Source organism: Mustela nivalis (assembly GCF_964662115.1).
Source record: "Mustela nivalis genome assembly, chromosome: 5".
In the NCBI taxonomy this organism is placed as follows: domain Eukaryota; kingdom Metazoa; phylum Chordata; class Mammalia; order Carnivora; family Mustelidae; genus Mustela; species Mustela nivalis.
Window position 1 is genome coordinate 138,723,960 of NC_139024.1, and position 20,789 is coordinate 138,744,748.

Sequence of the window (20,789 nt, forward strand, 5' to 3'; positions counted from 1 at the left end):
AAAATGTATGTCCTTTTCAAATGTGTACACAAATGTTCACACTAACTTTAGTCCTAATAGCCAAAAAGTGTAAACAATCTAATGTCCACCCACTGATTAATGGATAAATCAAATGGGCTATATTCGAATAATGGGCTATTTGGTGAAATTAAGGAAGGAGGGAGGGAAGAAGGACTGGTGGATAGAAGAGAGGGAACCAATACATACTACAACAGGGATGAACCTCAAACATATCATTAAGTGAAAGAAACCAGGCACATATTATATGATTAGAAGTAGACCATATGTTGTATGATTCCATTAATATGAAATGTCCAGAACAGACAAATCCATAGAGACGGAAAGTAATTCATGGTTGCAGGGGTTGGGGGAGGAGAGAATGAATATGACTACTACCAAGTATGGGATTTCTTGTTAGGCTGATGAAAATATTCGGCAATTAATTGTGATGGTGGCACAGCTATGTGACTAAAAACCATTCAATTGTACATTCTAATTGAATTGCGTGGTGTGTAAATTGTGTCTCAATACATTTGTCCAAAAAAAGTAACCAGAAATGCAGCGCCCACCCCTCTCCAGGGACAGGAGCTCCTGCTGAGGGAGGAGCCAAGGTAAAGTAATGGGGATGTAAACATCCAAGTTTGACCTGTGGGGACAGAGAGCTTGGGCCATCAGGCAGGTGACATCAGGGACACGTGTGAAATGTGGAATGTTCAGTCCAAGTTCTGACATGGAGGGAGGACTCAATAAATATTCACTCTTGTTAAACACCTTGTTATTGTCTTATTCTGTGCCATCCTTAATCATAGTCCTTCCATTTTTCTAGCTTTGCTTGGCCATCACCCATGCAGGCAGAGGACCACACTATGGAAATGTACAAGGAGGCTTTTAGCTCAATATGACAAAATTGAGATCTTGGGAAAGGAGTTTTGAAACCATCAGGAAACACCTCATTTGATGGAGGTAAGTGAGTGACGTTGGACAGGGTGCCTTCTCTTTGCCCAGCAGAAATCACCATAGTCCCCTAACAGGGTTGATGTCTGGGGTTAGATGATTCTCTGCTGTGGGGCTGTCTTGTGCATAGTAGGTCTTTTGGTCTCTAGCAAAGGAGCGTGCCTAGCCTCTACCCACTAGGTGCCAATAGGACCCTCCCCTATTTGTGACAACCAAAAACGTCCCCTGATGGCTCTCTTGCTCTCTCTCTCCCACTTTCTCTCTCATACCCATACTTACCAGTCCATAACTACAACCCTAAAAGATGAATACTATAGTGAACATTGAACTTTAGCATCAGAAGGAAGCAGAAGGTACTCAAGCAGGTCCCAGACTGACACCCCCATCCCACCTCCCCTGTGCCCTGTCAATCACACACAACTCTACAAACCTGCTCCTAGACCCATTCTTTTTTTTTATTTCATTATTGCTTTAATTTTCACTCCTTTAAGTGAAATTAAACATTTAAAATATTTATTGACCAATTTTTTTTCTTTTGTGAATTTCTGGTTCATAACCTTTGCTCATTTTCCTACTAAAATATTCAAAATTTTGTCATTGATATGTAGGTCATCTGTGAATATTTAGTTTATTGGTCCTCTGTTTTTCATTTGTATTTTAAAGGGAATATAACAGACTCTGAAAACACATTGTCTGTTGGCTGTGTGACCTTGGACAAATCACTTAAACTCTTTGCACCTCAATTTCCTTAGGGGCAGAGTGTAAAATACACATGTGTGTGTGCAAACACAGAATCATGTCTAGTACAAAGATACCTCATTAAGATGTGTTAATAATGTTTTCAGCTTGCTGTTGTCTCTTAGGTAATGTGTTTCCTTTTAGTCTTAGTGATGGTTCTATTTTTTTGATCTTTAAAAGAAATCTGGTCTTATTCTTTTTTTTTATAAACATATAATATATTTTTATCCCCAGGGGTACTGGTCTGTGAATCGCCAGGTTTACACACTTCACAGCACTCACCAAAGCACATACCCTCCCCAATGTCCATAACCCCACCCCCCTTCTCCCAACTCCCCTCCCCCCAGCAACCCCTAGACCCATTCTTAATCTGTCCCCTTTTACCACCTCTATATCTGCTGCACTCCCAAATACCCCCCCAACAAGCCTGCAGTCCCTAGCTATGATACTCAGACCTTTGGCCATCCATCCAATCATCAGACACCTGAGACCTTGGCAAAGGCTCAGGCTCCTATGTGCGGGCAAAGAGAAAAGCATCACATGGGATAGGAGCTGGGGCGGTGGGTGTACTGGGGTTAGAGCCAAGGAAGGGGAAAGAAGAGTGAACTGCCATTTATCAAGCAGCTATTTCATGCATAAGCAAGGCTTATATTAGCAGTTTCTTCCACATTACTGCACTGAATTTTCATAATAACCTTGCGTAAGTGGTATCTTCCCTTTTTGATAAGTGGAAAAATTGAGATTCTGGAAGGTTTTGGTAGGTCACCTAAAAACATGGCCGTTAAAAATCTCTCGCATCCCTGGTGTGCACGCAGCTCCTCCCATGGACAGATGGGATCTATTCCTTGCTCTCTGAGTCCACATCAGCCTTGGGATGTGCCCTGAGCAAACAATGAAGTAGCATTCCAGGACTTCCAGGCCCTAGGTCTTAAGACAGCAGCTTCTGCTTTCTCACTCTTGGAACCCTAAGGCCAAGGTGCTCTAAGGAGGTCCAAGCAACCCACCCAGAGAGGCCACATGGACAAAACCAAGACTATGGCCGACAGCTCCATCCCAGACACCAGCTGGCTGTAGTAACATGCGTGAACCCAGACAAGACCTGCAGAAAAATCAGTTCTAAGAAATAATACACTGATATGTGAACTAGCTTGAATGTAAATACAATTTTGAAAGAAAAATAAATAGAAAATACACTCATGTTTGTTTTAAACCACTAAGTTTTGGGGCAGTTTGCTATATACAGCTGTTAATAACTGATACAAGAGTTAAATAATTTGCTCGAGATTATACAGCCATAGCACAGAGGGAACCAAAAATTTAAATATAAGCTTGTTTCTATCAAAGCCTCTTTTCTCCCATGAAGGTACACTAATTTGTCCTCTAAGATGTGGAACTATCTACAGGGTTGGGGTGAAACCGTGTGTGAGGGTTAACTGAAGAGAAAGGATATCAAAGAAATCAACATTTGACAACAGGTATACCTCCTAGTAAAAAAAAAAAAAAAATAACAAAAGATCAACTATGGATAAGGTATGACTATGGAAAAGTTCTACTCATTAGCTCCATCTGTGGAAACTGCTGATATTGATACCTAATTGATATGCAGCACATACTGTTTAAATGTAATTAATTATGGGGTGGCAGTAAATTCAAAATACATGCATGTCTATTTCCAAGTTAGCAACTTTGACCTTCGAAAAGGAAGAGGAAACATTGGTTTGTAAGTTAATCATGTGTATATGTGTCTCAGTATTTTTAGCACCTGATGGCAAAGTCAGAATGCTCATTTCCTATCTTCTCTAATCATGATCCCCACAGCAAGGGGAAGGTGGGGCCTGTTGGGTCCTCCCACAGCAGATCTCTTCCTTCCAACAGAACATTCAATCTTCCTCCATTCTAGATCAGAGCTAGAAAATAAGGAATCCTAGGCTCCTAGGCTTAATGCAGCCCCTGACTTAGAGTTTGAACACACTAAGAGCAAATGAGGAGATATCAGACCACTCCCCCAAACTCAGGTCACCTCGATAACTACATCATCAGACTTCCATGGATCAAGTCCTTAATCCCATCAGTGGTGCAACAGTAAATGGCAAATATTCAAAAACTGCCTCTTGGAGAAAAAAATAATAATAATAAAACTCTGAAGTGTAGCATTTGCCATTTCTGTGGTATCCATACTCCCACCACGGCCAATTCCAACCTATCGATGTGACATTCTCCACCATGCAAAATTCACGAAAATTTAACAATCAGCTCTCTCCTGCATGACCAGCCTCAGCTCCGCACTGACACCCCACCCGCCCATGTGTACAATATTATACCCATTAGGATTTTGTTCAGCTGCCAGTGAGAGAAAGCCCTGAAAGATAGTGGTTTAACAGAGGAATCTATTTCCTCTTTTATGTAAAACAAGTCCAGAGGGGAATCACCTAGGGCTATGGTGGTAGTCCCATACAATGATCCAGAATTTAGCCTCCTTTGCCTCTTGGTTCTGCCATCCCTAGGAGATGGCCCTCCTCTTTATAGATGGAGACACCTACCTTCCCATCCAAGTTTGAGTAAGCAAAATGGAAGATGTTACAGAAATATACGCATTCTCTTAAAGGGGCTTCCTAGAAATTTCACCAAAGATTTTGTGATGTCTCATAGTCCAAAACATAGTCATGTGGTTAGATCTAGCTGCAAAGAACTGTGGGAAAGGTAGTTTTTTAGTTGCGTGCCCAGGTGAAAGTCAGCTGTTCTTGTTATTCTGTCATTCTGTTACTATGAGGGAAAAATGCTGAAGTAGGAAACCAGCTGTCTCAGCTACCACAGACATAGTACCATTTACTGTTCTGCGGGGGTCTTCTACCAAGCTCTTTATCCATGTTATTTCAGTTGTTTTGGCCACAGTTCTCAAAGTGTAGTGGTACCAGAGAAAACTTAAAATAAATATAGATGAGCATCTTTTAAAATTTTTTGAAATTTATACATTTATTTTAATGTGGGGGGGGAGGAGTGTGCCAAATGTCATTTCAGATACTTTTGCTTAGAACTAGGGTAAAATAGATAATAACTTTTTAACTTACAGAGGTAGTAAGTTCCAGAAAAATGAAGTAAATACAAGTACAGGTGATCTGAGGATATGGGAAAAATTCTTAAGGTAATGCCTCCCTGCCTGAGATTTGCGGAACACTTTGGAGATAGCTGTCATTGTCCCACTTCCTGGAGGAGGAAATTGAGGCTCATGGAAGTGATGTAACTTGCTCAAGTTTACACACAATTATGTCGGTAGGTTTGACAACCTCACTCTTGAACAATGATTAACATCCTCTAATGTTGCATTTGAGAATAACTGGGATGCAGATTCTAGTAATTTTAGTAAAATCTTTTTCTATACACACATAATTATTAATTATAATTATAATTTAATTATGATTTTTTTATATAACTATGTAAATATTAACTATGAACATAAGGTTATATAGGCAACTAATTAATATATATATAAATTACATAATTTAATATATATAACAAAATAATATATATATAATTTCATATATAATGCAACTAAAAGGCCAATTTACTAATACTTTCTGGAGGGTTCTGGGGGTGTCTCCAGGGAGCCCATTGTCTCTAGAGACAATACCTGACAATGGCCATCAACTCACAAAAGCCTCTTGATGTCCTTCATGGCTGGGTTGCACTATAAAAAATGGTGACGCATTTCTTAAAAATTAGAACAAATTCTGGGAAATGGAGGACAAACTGGGAGAACTCAATATATTAGTTAACACGACTGATGTTATACAGCATAAGTCTAGGGGAGAAAATATAAAATTATAGTAGAATAAAGAAGTTATTCTCATGTAACTTTATTTGGAAATAGAAACTTATGAACGTAACATGTAAATTTGTGTCAGGTATATGCAAATTGTGTCCAAATGTATGTAAATTGTGCCCACACACATGCAAATTTGTTTTCTAAGCTAAGATCTCTGTAAATAAATATACGTATATGTATGTGTACATACAGTAATTCTGTCACATGTCATGGTTTCCCCATACATGGCCTTACCAGCTTGTCCTTCACAGAGCACTGAAGACAGCTGAAACACCTACAGGATACAGCATCTAAAGTAAGCGACAGGGTCTGAGTGACCAAAAGAGCACATGCTGTTGGCAGTCCTGGAAACTCTGGACAGCCCCTGGCAGGGAGGCCTCTACGCTCAAGATGGGGGACAAAGCAAGGTCACAGATCAGCGTTGTCCGTGGAGCTTCTTTCAAGCTAGACAGATGCCTTCTATCTGTCCAGGTTTGTTTATGTACCATTCTGTTTGGCAGAAAGAGAGGGTTGGGACAAGGGTTCAAGGTCCCTTGGCCTCTAACAGTGGCAGAAGCCTCCAGATCAATCCGGTTTTCATTGGTGGGTGAATGAACCTGGGATTGATACACTGAGAGAGAAGGTGTGGGGGATGGAGGGAGGTGGCGCAGGAGGGGACAGTTGAAGGGTGGGATGGAGGTAGAGGGGACTGTTTCTGTTTCTGGTTGACACTTTGTGTGTACTGCACCATTCATTATAGGGGGGAAAATACAACCTTAAAAGAGCCTCAACTAATTATAAGTGGGGAATATGTAAAATGATATGCTGCTGCTTGGCCTCTGGATAAGTACCCTGCTGTATTTCTGCATGTGCCATATTATAAATAAAGCCCAAATGAAAGCATAAAACTTGAAGAAAAATGGGGAGGAGAGAAGCTGTTGTTCCTGCCTGAAACCTAGCCTGTGCACATGCAAAACAGATCAGCTAAAAGAGGCCCAACTCGAAATCATCTCTTCATAACGTAAATCTAAGAATGGTTTCCAGATGGGATCTGAGATACATAGCTTATCATTATATCAAGGAGCAGGCCTACTTTTGACCACATCCAAATGAACCACCCAGCCACAAGTCTATGCATGGGCAAGTTTGGCTTTTTCAGTTTGCCTGGAACATTCCCGGTCCTGCCACTCTGGTTCCCGGATTCTCCCTTGGGCTAGTCTTTGAGATGACGTTGAATGACTTGGAACCAGGCAACATTTCAGGCCCGTGACAATTCCAAATTTCTTCCTGCCTGGTGGTAGCATTCCTCCTGTCTACCTTCCTCATTTTATTTTCCTCAGGCTTGCCAAGTGGGACAGGAAATTATATCACAACATCATGTTGCCATCTCCAAAGTGTTAGGTTTCCCCCTTCCTCTCCAACCCTGAAATTGCAGAAAACACTTAGTGGTAAGCTAGGTTGGTAAGTAGTGCTGGGAATTTAAGACAGACCAAGCACTGGAGAGCTTATAAAGACTTGGCTGTGACTGACAGAAAATCCAAAATGACAGGAGCTCAAACAATAAAGGAACTTAATGATCTCTCCTGTAAAACCACAATGAAGGTAGACAGTCTATGGCTCACAGAGAGCCTTCACAAAGTCGCAGAGACCCCAAAACTTTCCCTCTCTGCTCCCACATTTTCAGAACCAGGTCTCTACAGCTTGTCCAGGATGACTGCTTGAGTTCTAGACATCACATTCATAGCCCAGCCAACAAGTGTGTTGGATTGTTTTCAATCCAATGAATCATCCCTCCTGTGTCTACACACCTTTGCGATGTCAAGGACACTGCCTCTCCTTCCATCAAAACCTGGAGTCTATTTCTCCATCCTTGAATCCAGGTTGACCAATACAATTTGGCAGAAGTATATGGTATATGGATAAGGGCCTACATATTAAGGAATTTTGATGTTTCCTCGCTCTCTCCCCTTGAAGTCTTGAGAACACCGTGTTGTGATAAAGCCCATCTAGCCTGGGAGAGAATGCGACTCTCCGTGGAGAAGAAGCGAGGAGCCCCAGCACCCGGACATGACAATGAGGCCCTCTTAGATCTTATGGCCCAGCTAGGTCATCCGATGAGACAAGCCAAGAAACCTTCCAACCCATGGAATGGCAAAAAATAATAAATTGTAGTGGTTCGGGCTACTATCCACTCCATTTTGGAGTGGATTGGTGCATGGCAAAGGGAAAAAAATCATGTGCACTGCTATCTTTGATGGAACCATCCATGAGCTTCCAACCAACCTGGCTGTTTTTGCATTTGGGGCCACAATCAGTTGCAAGGAAGTGGAGGAGGGTGGTCTCCATCAGGGCAGGCTGGTGCCCGGCTCATAACCATAGCAACAGTGACTATGGGGAGACTATGCGTAAACAATGAGCACTCTGAGAGGGAGGGAAAAGCGGAAAATAGCAAAGATGTAGCATTTTCCATGAATATCACAGATCTAGTGAGAAAGGTAATTTTAAGATTCTTTTTCCTTTGAAACTGAAATCCTCCCCAGCTCGGAATAAGAGAAGGTAAATGAGAACACCTACCAAAAACATGCTATGCCTCTAAGACATAAAAGGAACTCAGACTTGCCATCCAGAGGAAGGGAGGGTGGGAAGAAGGCACAGCTTAGAGGTAAAGATGAAGGTCCCTGATGCTGGGACCACCCACCCTCAGTCCTGCTGGACCACCAGCCACCACTTAGGTGACACACAGGGACACATTTCTTCTACTGTAGGCTCTTAGATCCTGGAGATGGTCAACAAGTGGAATTATTAGAATCTTTCTCTTGCTTTGTAAGACTTGGCTAAGTTCTCACCTACCTTTGAGACTTTGAATGTCATTTCACCAGGTGCACTAGAGAGTGAGCTGAAAAAATTCTAGAGGTCTCTTTGAGCTCTTCACTTCCATGAAATAGAAAAGTCCAACTGTGAACGTGTACACAGATTTGTCATATGCCCAGCACAATCCTGAGCCCTCTGGGGAAGAAGAAGATAAGCATCTGCACTCAGAATGCTTATGATCTACTTAGAAAAGCACTTGTTTAAAAGATTTTTATTTATTTGAGAGAGAGAGAGAGCACAAGCAGGGGTGGGGGGAGCAGAGGGAGAGGGAGAAACAGACTCCCCCCACCCCCACTAAGCAGGGGGCCCGACATGCTGAGCTCAGTCTTAGGACCCTGAGATCATAACCTGAGCTGAAGGCAGATGCTTAACCAACTGAGCCACCCAGGGACTCCGAAAAGCCCTTTCTGTGATGCTCAGTGCACAAGCCCAAAGAACGTTCCCAGAGTTCGGCAGAGTTGTCCCAGTTCTCCTGCATGCAGCCAAGTCATGAAAATAAGTGAAGTTCTCTCTTTTACAAGAAATGTCTGCCCTTGGCACAGTCCCTCTTTACTCTAATAACCTGGAAGATACCCCTGTTTACCAGGCACCCTATAACTTTGGGGCACATGAAGACCTTCCAGGGTACAGAGTGAATAGTCTTAAGAGAATCAACTTTCAGATTCTCAATTTCCACCTGTGTTCTCTCCTAAAGTGGTCAGGCTGAGAAGGTGCTGGAGCTCCCGATAGCCTTTCTACACTTCATGAAAGAAAGGCATGCCCCTCCACTCTTACACATCTTACCATGATTCACTATCCTGTGATGGGAAAACTCCAGGACATCAAATAAAAGGGAAGCCTCCTAGGATGAGTAATAAAGGTTCTGTCTCCACCCCCCTCCCCACAGGGCTTTCGGGATTTCCCTGGTTTAGACATTCACTCCTTTGCTTGTTAAGGGAAAGCCCATTATCCAGACTGGGTATTTGGCCCATTTAGGGATGTCTAAATTCAGTTGGATGGTCCAGCAAAGAAATGAGAATAAAAAATGAGAATAAAAACAGCTTTTCATCAACAGACACCTCTTCTACTTTCTCACCTCTGTCAAAGAAGGAAAGAGAGAAAGAGAAGGGGGAGAAAGAGAGAAAAATCACCGTGGTTGAAGTTAGTCCTATGAGAAAAAAATCAAGAACATCTATAAGAATTATTTAATGCTAAAAAAAGACGCTTTTGTTGCCACATTTTCAAATACAAGAAATTCTTTACAGCTATTCTGAAGACTATCCCTGGGAGATACCATTAGCTGAGAAGAACAACACTTTCAAATAGCTAAAGTCCTTTTGGTCATTGTAACAGTAACTGGAATGTCCCAGATACATTGGCTGAAGCCCTAGGATCAAAGTTCCATATGATTTCTTTCACATTTGCTGTGCTGTTTAATAAAACTGTTTAAAACATCTTCTTACCAATTTGATCATTAAGATCTTATTCCAGAAGAGGGAATAGAATACTTTCTAATTGATTCTATGAGGCCAGCATTACCCTAATACCCAAACCAGGAAAAAGACACTACCAAAAAACAAGTAAACAAACAAAAAACAGAGACCAATATCTCTCATAAATGTAGATGCAAAAGTTCACAACAAAATATTAGCAAATCAAATCCGACAGTGTATAAATAAAATTACACACTCAACCAGCTGGGAATCATCCAGAAATGAAAGGCTGGTTCAGCATTCAAAAAATAATTAATGTTATTATCAATAGACTAAAAGAGAAAAGTTGCACAATCTTATCAATAGATACAGAAAAAACTTTTGACAAAATCCAACACCCATCCATGATTTTTAAAAATCTCAGTAAATTAGGAATACACTCAACTCGATAAAGAATCCCATCAAATTCCTACAGCTAGCAGCATACATAATGATGAGGAATTCAAAGCTTTCCCACAAGGATCGGGAACAAGAAAATGATGTCCGCTCTTACCTCTCCTTCCAACATCATTCTAGTCCTAGCTAATGCAACAAGGCAAGAAAAGGAAATTAAAAAGTATCCAAATTGGACAGGAAGAAATAAAACTGTCTTCTTTTGCAGATGACATGTTTATCTATGCAGAAAATCTGAAAGAATTAACAAAAACCAATCAAACCAAAAATTCCTAGAACTAATATGCAATTATATGTAAAAGTCAATCATTTTCCTATATACCAGGAATAAATAAGTAAAATCTGAAATTAAAAACACAATGCCATTTACATGCGCATCCCCCCAAATGAAATACTTAGTACAAATCTAATAAAATGGTGTCCCCACAATATGACTTAGAAGCTCTTCACATGAGAGCTGATTCTATTTTCCCACCGCTAAGTGTGGGGCTGGTCTTGGGACTTGCTTTGGCCAGTGGAATGTGGCAGAAGTGACAATGAGCCCATCTGGAAGCTATACATGAGAGGCTTTGTTTGGCCATATCCACTCTCGGAATCCTGCCCAGGAGCCCTGGAAAGAAGCCCAGGATAGCCCAAGTGGAGAGCTAGAAACCACTGCACCAGACACAGAGCAATCCAGCTGACACAGATGGACCTGTGAGCCATCCCAGCCATGCCAGCAGACCCCTTGTAGACTAAAGAACCACTAAGCCAGCCCACAGACTAGAGATTATGGCTTTAGGCCTATAACTATTTGTTACACACCATTCTTGAGGCAAGAGAAATCTAATATATCTCCTTTGGCAAATTCCTTCTTATTTACTGTGATACTAACTCAATTCTTGGGGGTTAGGGAAGGACATTTTAACTTTCCACTTGCCATAGGAAATAAAACAAATATGACATTGCAATTTGCACACACAGACTTGATAATTATGAGACCAATAAAAGACTTTCAAGCATAAAAGCACATTAGGATAAAAATCTATGAAGAAATAGAATAGAAAATGGAATTCAAGGAGGAAAAAAGGAACATGAAAAATGTCTGAATGTTAACAATGACCTTTCATGTAATTTAAAATGCAACAAGTATAAGGGTGCCTGGTTGGCTCAGTAGGAAGAATGTGCAGCTCTTGATCTTGGGGTTGTGAGTTCGGACACCCCATGTTGGGTGTAGAGATTACTTAAATAAGTAAAAACTAAAAAAAAAAAAAAAAAAACCAAAAACAAAACACAGGAAGATTCAAATGCAACAAATATCAAATCATTATAGCATTTAAATTCCACTTGGCCCATATTTTAAAGACATGTAACATTTTTACTTTAAAATGTCAACATTTGGAACACCTGGGTGGCTCAGTGGGTTAAGCCTCTGTCTTTGGCTCAGGTCATGATCCCAGGGTCTTGAGATCAAGCCCTGCATAGGGTTCTTTGATCAGCAGGGAGCCAGCTTCCCCCTCTCTCTCTGCCTTCCTTTCTGCTTACTTGTGATGTCTCTCTGTGTCAAATAAATAAATAGAATCTTTAAAAAAAATAAACAAAATACCAACATTTTACATGCCAAAAATTCTATCCTTGGCAACTATTTGAATTTATGATAAAAAAATTTATCATAATATGTGGACTTATAAACAATGAGGAGGGTTTTTTCAAAATTCCTTTACGAAGTATGCAGGCTGAAATTCTTGACAACTGCTATTCTAGAAAACCCACTTACATAGTCCCTATTTCACAGGTGAAATTTATGTATTGTGTATCTCATGAAGATCTCTGTGTGGAAGTATTAAATATAATCTTATTACATTCTTAAAATAAATAACAATAATAAATAAATATAATTATAAAAATAAAAAATAATATAAATTAATAAATAAAAATAAAATAAATTTAAAAATAATATAAAATTATATTTTACATTCTTAAAATGTAATTCTTATTACATTCTTATGCATATAGGTTTATATTGATGTGTCATTTCAGGCAGAGCTATGTATTTCTATTTAAATGTATAATTTCTCTGCAGTCCATCACCCATAGCTCCTATACCTTTACATTTTCTTGAAGAGAGATAGAATGACTCCTGGTCCAGGAGACTGAAGGAAAAGGAGAGCATAGGAGTCCAGCTGTGAAGTAGAACAAGGTTATTGAAACAGAAAGGGTTAGTCCCTCAGAAGATGCTGGGATACATGTGAACAAAAGATCTCACATAGTCCCCGATAATTTGTAATTTGTATCTGGTTGTGAACTAGACCCACAAAGTCCCACACTTTTAAGGAAGTTACATTCCAGTAGGTATCCAGAAATAAAAAACAAAGACATACAAACAGTTTTGGAAGCCCCGCCAGGGGGACTTTAGGTTAAAGTTAGGGAGAACTCTGTTTTCCAGTAGTTTCTGTTCCATGACTCTGAACCTCTCTGCACCTGCTGTTCTTTGCTGAGAATGTTCTTCTTCTTACATTTCCTTTTATTTATTAGAGTAGATAATATATTTACACAGTCCAAAAATCAAAATGGTAAAGAATGATTGAGAACGCTTGTTCACACTCTGACCTGGTCCTCTCCTTTCCAACTACCCACCCTCCTCCCTACTGAGGTATGATGATTTTATTTTATTGATTTATATTATTTTGTTTTGATTATTTTATTTATTTTATTGATGATTGATTTTATTAATTCTTTATCTTTCTAATCTTTCTGCAAATACAAGAAATATGGATATATACTCTCTCTCCCTCCCCTCCACTTTCCTTAAATAAAATGCAGCCAACAGTACATGCTCAATGTTCCTTGCTTTTTTTTTTTTCTTCTTCAACTAACAGTATATTCTGGAGAGGTTTTCCCAGACAGCAAACCCTCTCTGTTTCCGGCTGTATAGTATTTCACTATGGAGAGGTCCATAGATTATCCAACCCTCTCCAGACCGACATGTGGGTTCCAGAATTCCACTCCTATAAGCAATGCTGCCATGAATAACCATGTATGTATATCGTTCCATACATGTGCAGGCTCCTCTGGGGGATAAATTCCCAGAAGTGTTGCCCCACCTTTCCTTCCTGGAAAACTCTTACTCACCTCCTGACACCCACGGCCCAAGAACCCAGACAGAAGAAGAGGCATGTCCGGAGAGCTACAGGAAGTACGTCTGCTTTCTCCATTAGCTGGGAACATCTTGAGGGCATCAATTCCTCTTTGTTCACTCTCTATACTCCTATGAATAAATAAATAAACAAACAAACAAACAAACAAACAGCACTCAAACTTGGGTTTCTTAAGAAACTCTGGAAGACAGCCTCCAGCAGAGAAGTAAATGTTTTTTCTGGGTACCAATTAGTGCTTACCACTATAACATCTGTATTTGTATCTAAAAATTAGAAACCCAAACAAGTGAATAAATTCAGAACACACAGCGAACCCTAATGACCCATTCTTCTAGACAATTCATTCCTTAAGCTCATGTCTTAAAGCACAAGCTTAAGATAAAAATCTTGAATATGGTACATAAACTATGTTTCGGATGTTCTTATACTGTTATACTAATGAAAGTTATCAAATGAGCAAGTAAATAAGAGAAAGCATACTTAATACAGCTCTATAGTTACTCAGGATAGAGAGACAAAGTTTGAACAAACAAATATGTGGACTATATGTATATAATAATAATAATAATAGTTAATATACATCAAATATTTACTGTGTCAATCACTGTTCTGTTTTGACATTTATTCTCTCATTTAACCCTTTCTAAAAACAAACAAACACTGCACAGTTATTGTTATTAGTATTCCCAGTTTATGAGTTTGGAAACTGAGGCACAGAGTGGTTAAGAAACAATCTGAGGAGTTTGAAGTCGTGGGGGTGTGGGAGGTTGGGGTACCAGGTCGTGGGTATTATAGAGAGCATGGATTGCATGGAGCACTGGGTGTGGTGAAAAAATGATGAATATTGTTTTTCTGAAAATAAATAAATTGAAAAAAGAAAAAAAAAAGAAACGTCACACAGCAAGCAAGCTGTGGAGCTGGAATTTGAAGCAATTGGTCCAACTGGAGAGTCCATGTCCTTCCTTTCAATAGTATTCCTTCTCATGTGTGATTGTGTGTGTGTGTTCCATGGTAGATTAGTTATGAATAGGTTCATACATTTCAGAACACCTAAGATAACTGATTTGTTACAAATACCAGTTGATACGTCTCCCATAGTAAAGAAGACAGGGAAGCCGACTGGAGTTGTAACCAGGGCCACAAACCTCAGGAGCCCAGTCTCCTTATCAACATAGAGTTTCTACCTTAGAGCCCAAAATGTCTACCGTGCTCCAGCAACCACATCCACATTCCAGCCTATGGCAAGAAAGAAGTGAAAATAAGAGCATACCCCCCCTTTTTTACTACTACTTCCCAGAAGTTGATCATGATATTTCCACTTTTAGTTCAATGTCGACAGTTTTACCTCCTGGCCACACCTAGTTCCAAGGAAGGTTGGGGAGAGGAGCCATCGTTCCATAGAAAGGCATGCTAAAAATACTGGGTTTTAGCACTAAGGAAGAAGTTCAAGGTGGATATGAAGGAATAACTATCAAATTCTACCACACACAGTAACTGAGAAGCATAAAATCATGGAATCCCAGGGTGAAAAAGGGTTTTTACATTATCTAGTAAAAGTGCTTCTTCAATGCTTTTCGTCTTCCTGTCCACTGGTCATTCCCCTTGCCTCACCCACATAAAAAGGGGCCCGAGGCCACCCATCTGACGTTGGGAAAATGGTTCCATCAGTCCAGCTCATGTCCAACTGGCCCTATGCCAACTGCTTAAGGCAATTCAGAGTAACTCTCAAAACTAAACCCTGTTGCCCTGACAATTCAGATGTTTGAAGAGAGCTATAGAGCCTGACCCCTAGACTCTTCCAAATGCCCCCTGTGCTCCCAACATGCTTCTTCTGTCACCTTCCCAGTATGCTCACAGCACTCTTTAGGTGTCTAATCCAGGCCTGGACGTGAAGTCCTGGGTGTGGCCTTGCATAGTCAGAGGAGGATTACAACTCTCAGATAATTGGCATCCATGAATATACTTCTAGAACGGCTTCTCAGATTGCTTTAGGATTTTTGACGATGGCTTTACACTTTTCACTCAGGTGGTGTTTATCACCTACTAAACCTACATATCCCCAATTTGATATTCACAGTTGATTTTTTGGCTTTGACATAGAACCTTATATGGCTCCCTATTTACCTTCTCTTATTGATAGGATCTCTTGGCTTGAACCTACAGAGATAGTTCTAAATCCTGAGTCTATCCATCCACAAATCATCTATCCCTCCCACCTCCATCGGTAATGTGGGTAATAACTCTCTGTGGCTTCATCTCTGTCCCTGAGCAGAACATTGCACAGGGCAGGGCCAAGGTCAGTGCTATATGATACACCCCTGAAATCCTCCCTCTGGATGACATTGATCCATTAAGCAGCCCTTTCTGTGGCAACAAGGAAAACTGGTTTGGATGTGTGTTGCTGCCATAGTGACATCCAAGCAGGCAGCTAAGAGCCCCAGGGACTTGGCTTTTGATAGCAGCTGCTACCAGAGCTTTCCTTCAACAGTGAGAAGACTTCCCAAGCCCTTCAGAGTCTGGACCCAGCCTGCTGGGAGACAGCATTCATTCGTAGATTCGTTCATCCATCGTCCATTTGTAAATCACCTACTGTGGTCCTCTATGAGCCAGAATGCTGTTGTCTGAGAATAAAGGTCAACAGGCACAATACATGTCCTCAAGGACCTTCTCTGCCTGGTGGAAAGTAAGAGTACAACCAGGATGATTCTATTATGACTCAAGTCAGACCATGCCACTCCTCTGCTCAGTACTCTACATGGGCTCTTAAATGAAGGCCAAGGCCCTTTTCAGGACCCCCACTGCCCTCCCCACAGTTACCACTTTCCTTCCATCTTTGTATTCATGTTTTCTTGGTCTAGAATGCTCTTCCCCAAATACCTACATGGTCTCTCCCTTCCTTCAAGCCTTTACCCAAAACCCCCTTCATGATGGGGCCATCTCTGGTCACCTCATCTACAATGTCAACACTCACAGAGTATTTCATTTCCTCCCGCCTGCTTAAGTTTTTCACCTTAAGGTATCTTCCTCTCTTATATTCCCTAGCCTCCTTCTTAACCTCATTTCATTTCTGTTTCCTCCACTAGCCTGCAAGCCTCTGAGACCATCAGGGAGCTTTGGATTATTTTATTTATTTAATGAATTATTTAGTTATTTAATTCTTTAAAAAATATTTTTAAAGATTTTATTTCTTTATTTGTCAGAGCGAGAACACAAGCAGGGTGAGCTGCAGGCAGAGGGAGAAGCAGACTCCCTGCTAAGCAAGGAGCCCAATGCAGGACTCGATCCGGGGACTCCAGGATCATGACCTGAGCCCAAGGCAGACACTTAATGGATTGAGCCACCCAGGTGTCGCCAGATTTTTTCCTAAACCTAGACATCTTAGTCGAGTGACGTATATATAGAGAGAATGAATGCATAATGAATGTGCAGTGTCAATAAACATGGTATGTCTTATAAGGGAGGAATTCTGGAAAGCCAGGAAAGCACACAGAAAAGGCCTCTAATCCAGTCTTGAGAAGTGGAGAGGTTTTCCTGAGAACTGTGGAGTGAAAGCAGGCCAGGTGAGGAGCAGAAAGAAAGGTCATTCCAGGAAGAAGAAACAGCTCGACCCTGGGAGGGAGGCCCAGGTGCCTGGGAAACACAGTGTGCTTGGAAGTCACACGTAGTCCAACGTGGCGTCAGAGCAAAGGGAGGGCTCGGACCAGGCGGAAGAATCCAGCAAACCACGAGATGGTGTTCAGAATCCATCCAGAAAGCTCGAGGAGCCAAAGAAGCAAATGAAAAAAAAGTGCCGTCAGCAGATGGTTACTTGAGAAACACAGGAGTGTAGAAAACGGATTGGACGGGGAGCCAGACAGGGGACAGGAACAGCCGTTACAAAGATGGTTCAATAATCCCACTAAAAGAAGATAAGGATGAATTAGGGCAGAGGCTGGCAACGTTTTCCGTGAAGGGCCAGAGAGTAAACATGGGGGGGGGGGGTTCCACTCTGCCATGGCAGCCAAAAAGCAGCGAGGTGGAGTTTGCCGATGAAGGGGCGTGGCTATTCTCCAATTGGACTTTATGTACAAGCCGGACCCGGTTGGCAGGCTGAAGGTCACTGACTCCTGAATTGGGGGTAATTCAGAGAGAAGGGGAAGGGAATGCAAGAGTGAGGCAGAGATAGAGCCAGGAGGACTGGGGGTTAACTGGCTGTGACTGGGGGATGGGGAGGAGCCCCTCGCTCAACGCACACCCCCAGGGGAACAGGTGGACTGTGGGTCCACCTAGGAGGACCTCTCTATTTCCATTCTGAAAGACCCCAAGAACTCAGTGCAAAGTTGTGCCGCGGTCCAGGGAAGAACAACCAAAATTGGAATGATGGGGGGAGAAAAGTCTCCCTGGGCCTTGAATTTAGGGATTCCTCCCACCCACGCCTTAACAGCAGCAGCAGTGTCTCCTCGGCTCCCTTCACCTGTCGCTCACAGGCTGCTTTCTTTCCCCTCCTATTCCAGGTCCCCACGGTGATGCTCCGCGTTCTCCCTCCCACCAGAAGCCTCTCCAAGGCAGATAAGGCTGTGGAAAGGCAGCTCAGAGAGCTGGACTGAGAATCAGAGAGTGTCAGGCTGCGGGAGTGGGGGCAGGGAGGGGACAGTTGCCAGAGAACAGCGTGTGGCTTCTGGGTCTTCCCGGAGATGAGGAGATGCTGATTTCACTAACAGATACGCAGAAGGCAGCAGAGGTGACACAGCAATAATAATAATAGGACAGTAAAACCAGATCCCAAGGGACCAAGCAAGGGGTTCCATGTCCGGCTTACTCCCCCAGTGGTGGGCAGCCGGCCTTGGCAGGGAGGCAAGCAGGCACGTCCTTGAGCAGTGGACAGGCAGCAGGAGGAAGCCACATTCTCCAGAAGTGGCTCCTTTTCAACAGTTTTAAAGGTCATGTGTGGACCTGACAGTTGGCAAGCCTGTGGCGAAAACGCTCCCAGGAAACATTGTGCAAGGGAGCTCTAGAGACCCACCGGTCCAGGGGCAGATGACGGCCTTGGACTGGGGCCTACCTCGGCTTCCCCAGCCCCACCGCCACCCACCCACCCACCCACCCACGGCTTCCCCGGCCCCACCCCGAGCAGGTAGGAGCCCGGCCAGGAGACAGAGGGCAGAGGGGCGCTGAAGGGGCAGCAGCAAGTGGGTCCGGGCCCAGCTCCAGCCCCCACCAATCACCCGGAGCGACCTCTCGGGACAGGTAGTACGACAGCAGCGCAGCGGCCGGTCTGTGCCTTGTGGCCCACAATCAGCCTCTAGGATTGCAAGAGCAGGCCCAGCCTCGGATGAGCTCTCCCCCGCTGCCCGCGGGCTCGATAAGACTGCCGGTGGTTAGAGGTAAGTGCACCGGGGATTTTAAAATACGGCTACCGAAGGAGCAAGACCAGACCGTCTGCTCGTCTTGGATGCATTCTGTGCTGTACAGGGTTGAGAAGGAGCTTGCGTGGGGACGGAAGGGGTCATCTGCCCCAGCCCCAGCCTCAGGGCCCACCCACCCGCAGCCTGGGCTCCCGCCCCTGTCAATCCTGTGTGCCCAGCCCTGCCTCCTCCTCCCACACCTCCTCTCTCAGGCTGCACACAGCAGGCCCGGGCTACTTCACCTGCCCCTGAGCTCCCGGCCGGACAGCCCGGGGCCTCCGCCATCCCACAACCTGTTCTGCAGCCCAGATCCTGAGGGGCTGCTAGCAGATCCGCCGAGCAGGGCTTCTGCCCAACAGCCAGGAAAGGCTGGAACCTACATGGTAGTGCTACACACACACACACGGACTCACACATGGACACACACACTCTTTACACACACAGTCACACACACTCTCTGTACACACGGACACACTCTACATGCACACAGGTACACACACTCTCTCTACAGACATACACACATGCATGCACATACTCTCTACACACACATACACACACATACACGCTCTCCACATACAAACACATGCATGTACACCGTCTATATACACACAGGGACATATAAATACACATGGAACACACAAAAATACACATACATACATAGACACATAGACATATACACAGAGACTTACATACGCCACACATACATACACACAGGCACACATATACACATACCTAAACACTTATATACACAGACACACAAAACACATATGTGCACACAGAGAAACAGGCACAAACATACACACATAGGCATACATACACACATATAAACTGAGACACACAGAGACACACATGCACATACACACAGACATGCATACACAAACCTTCCTAGTTCCGATCTGTGGCAGATCTGTGACAGGTTCAGGGCTGACTAACGAAGACCCCGCACGCACTTCCTAGAAGTCTGTCTGCAGACCCCATGTCCTGCGACCCCCAGGGCGGGCAGGTGCACGTGTCAGAATGCGGCATCTCAGAGGCGGCGGTGCCCTAGCTGGGTTTGGTTCGTGTGGCTTGTCCAAACTCTGCCCGCTTCCCATTGGTTTTCAGTCACTCACAGGAGCTCAGTGACAAGCAGAGAATTGTCCCTGGATGATGAACCCAGACAGCCACCTCCGCCTTCCCTGCCTCTACCCCAGAGTCTCCGCTTCCCATTTATGCCATGGAAGCTTCCAAATGGGCAGTGCTCCTGGCTTACCAGAACTTCGGGACTCTGAGGAGCTGGAGCAGCATCAGGGGGATGTCTGGGCCTGCACTGACACGGCCTGATGGCTGGGACAGTTTCGGGGTCACCGGCCCCAGCTAGACTCTAGGCCACTCTCAGAGCAAACCAGCCCTCCCCTCACCCATATTCCCAAGTGAGGTCAGGTGAGGCTGGGACCCTGCGCTAGCAGGCCTGGCCCAACCACCCTGTGGGGCTCCTTCTCTCTGTACCCTCCTGCTGAGTGAGCCACATGGGATAGGAGAGGAAAGCAGTCGGCACGGCCAGAACGGGGGCTCTGACTGAAGGGGGAGGACGCCAGACCCGGGCTTCTGATGGAGCAGACACCCCACAGCCACTTCTTGAGCCAGACAGACCAGGATCCCTCCCAGGCTGGAAAGTCCGCACTCAACCCCACATGGGGTCCCGAGCAAGCCTCCTCCACAAACCAAGATCGATGCTATTTGATGCCGCGATCACACGCTATCTGTGCCTCCCTTTCCAGACAGTAAAGCAGGATGACAACAGCCCTAACCTGAACACGTGCCACAGGGCACATGGGACGGGGGCTGCCCCACAGAAGGGTGGGACCTAGGTCTGAGGAAGGACTGTCTTGGCCCTAAAAGACCGAAGACCTCACAGACCCAGTGCCAGCATCTTCCTCCCCCTGTCCTTTGATGAGAGCACACATAAAAAGTGAAAGAAAGAAACTCAAGACTTTCCTCTTTCCATGTAGAACCAAAGAAGCCCAATTAGGGTCTCAAATCTAGAACTGAGCGTATC